The sequence below is a fragment of the Nicotiana attenuata genome, unplaced genomic scaffold, assembly GCF_001879085.1.
Source record: "Nicotiana attenuata strain UT unplaced genomic scaffold, NIATTr2, whole genome shotgun sequence".
Classification (NCBI taxonomy): Eukaryota; Viridiplantae; Streptophyta; class Magnoliopsida; order Solanales; family Solanaceae; genus Nicotiana; species Nicotiana attenuata.
Window position 1 is genome coordinate 80779 of NW_017673960.1, and position 2322 is coordinate 83100.

General features: G+C 27.0%; 1 non-coding gene across 1 annotated transcript; it reads right to left on the reverse strand.

Moving 5' to 3' along the window:
- Positions 1-2090: 2090 nt before the first annotated feature.
- On the reverse strand, positions 2091-2164 carry TRNAT-AGU. The gene has a single exon. It is a non-coding gene; the product is annotated as a tRNA-Thr (tRNA).
- Positions 2165-2322: the final 158 nt, after the last annotated feature.

The following is a 2322-nucleotide window of genomic DNA, read 5'->3' on the forward strand; positions in this document are numbered from 1 at the left end:
AATTTTGAAATTGTATTATATTCATGGTTCCAATTTACTTGTTTTAGTAGTATTAGCTCATATTGTGTGTTGTTCATTTTTAATTAGAATTAATAAATTAGTTTTGTCAAACATTTGAATAATTTTATGATATTATATTTATAAATATTAATTTATTTTATCAAACATGAATTCCATGATGTTCTTATATTCACGAAATAATATACATCTTAAATTCCAAATATAATATCATTTATACTTATAAAAATTTATAGGCATATATTTATTATATTTACTTTTAAGTTTTGATAATGACTTCATTTAAGATTTAATCTAACTGTGTAATTACACTTGTGCAACCAAACAGTAAACTTATAATTATAGTGTAATTACACTATGACAAACAAATAGATTGTCGTAATTACACAACTATAGAATTACTAGGCTGTGTAATTACTACCCTAGTAATTATACCAATTTCAATTACCTAGTGGCTTTCCAAACAGACTCTTAATTTTTTCTTTCATGTAATCATGTTTGATGTTTTTCTCTTTATTTCTTAAAGTTCTTCTAAGTAGCTTTAATTAATAAGTATAGATGTCTCTGTATAGATCTAATGACGTGCATAACTTTCATATGGAGGGAGTAATTATTGGGATGAAAGTGATAAATGTGGGAAACCTATATATTTGTAATTTTTATTGCTTTTTTGAACTTGAAATCATCTATATTGTCTAGCTTATTGAGGCATGGTATACTACGTCTTAACAGAGTTACTAGCTAAGAGTTACTTTCATAATTTAAATCGTAATATTATGAGCTTGAATTAAATATTTAAAGTTTCTATACTCTCTATCAATTATGCAAATAAAAAAGGTATAAATTCCTTTAGTAGTTGTATTTTTTTTTAATTTTTTTTTGGACATAGAGAGTTTTATCAGCTCTTTTCCCTGTATCTTAACCAGGAAAGTCTCAAGTATTTGAGAGAAATATAAAAGGTAGGGCAATAGATGCGTAAGAAAAACATTTTGTTTCTGGCCATTATCAAAGGATTATATTATTGTTATTATTCGCATTTCATAATTAATGGAATGAGAATCTATTTGATGCTTACAAAGCTGGCTCTTATCGAACGTCTCATTATTGTTGTAATAGTAACTATATCAATGAAGTCCCTCGTGATTGCTTTTGGAGAAAAATCAACCCAAAAATATACAATTTGATGAAAATTTCACGAAGTAACATATCTAGCTAGGCGTTTTACTCGTGTAAAGAAATTTTTTCACTATAAAATAGCATCTATGTTATTGCTATACTTTTTAGGTTATCATATCAGGTTGATAGTTACATATTATTGTAAGTCAACTTAACCTGATATATAGGATAAAAAAAAAATTACTCACAATATGAATGCACATAACATATAAACTCGTTCGCTGAAACAAATTTCCTAGGTGTTGTCCACCATAAAAGATATGAGCGAGTGTAATAATAGACTCTTCAATTAATAATGTTAGAATTACATATGGTATTTATTCGATAGTGTTTGATTTACAAGGAATCAAGGTTTTCGAGCCAGCTTTTGAAATATAGTAATTAAAATAATGTGTACTGGAATCCAACTAATCTCGTTTATATTCTTGGATAAAGCTTGTTCAGAAAATCATTTTTCTTTAATAGATGAAGTAGAATAAGTTCCTATTAGTTCGAAATGCAATTATCGACATCTCGTTTATATTCTTGAATAAAGCTTGTTCAGAAAATCATTTTTCTTTAATAGATGAAGTAGAATAAGTTCCTATTAGTTCGAAATGCAATTATCGACATACTTTTGTCGGGGCGGCTCAACTATAGTGGTGGCCTAAAGCCAAAATTATTTATGAGGTCTAATTATTTTAATGAAATTTCATATGTATTTTAGTTAAAATTTATCTTTTTATTTTTTTGGACACAAAGTTATCAATTAATCCTTTATAATGGATATCTTCTAATAATCCTTTTCAGTTAATCCTTTATAATGGATATCTTCTAATAATCCTTTTCAGTTAATAAAAAGGTTAAGATGTCTATGAGGAATCCATCCATTTTGCTTTGCTAATTGAAGCACAAAATGCTCTCGTTGAGAGTCGAACTCAAGACCTCCCGCTTACTAAACGGGTGCTCTAACCAACTGAGCTACGAGAGCCTTGTTAAAGAACATCAATTTGTTATTATTTGTTAAGACTTTATCAAGAAAATCTTTTTGAAATTATATCAAATTTCAATTCTTCTATTTTTTTTTTTTTTTTTTTTGAGACTTGAGGTGATCCAGTTTTTCAGTTGACATATTTTAATTCTAGTATA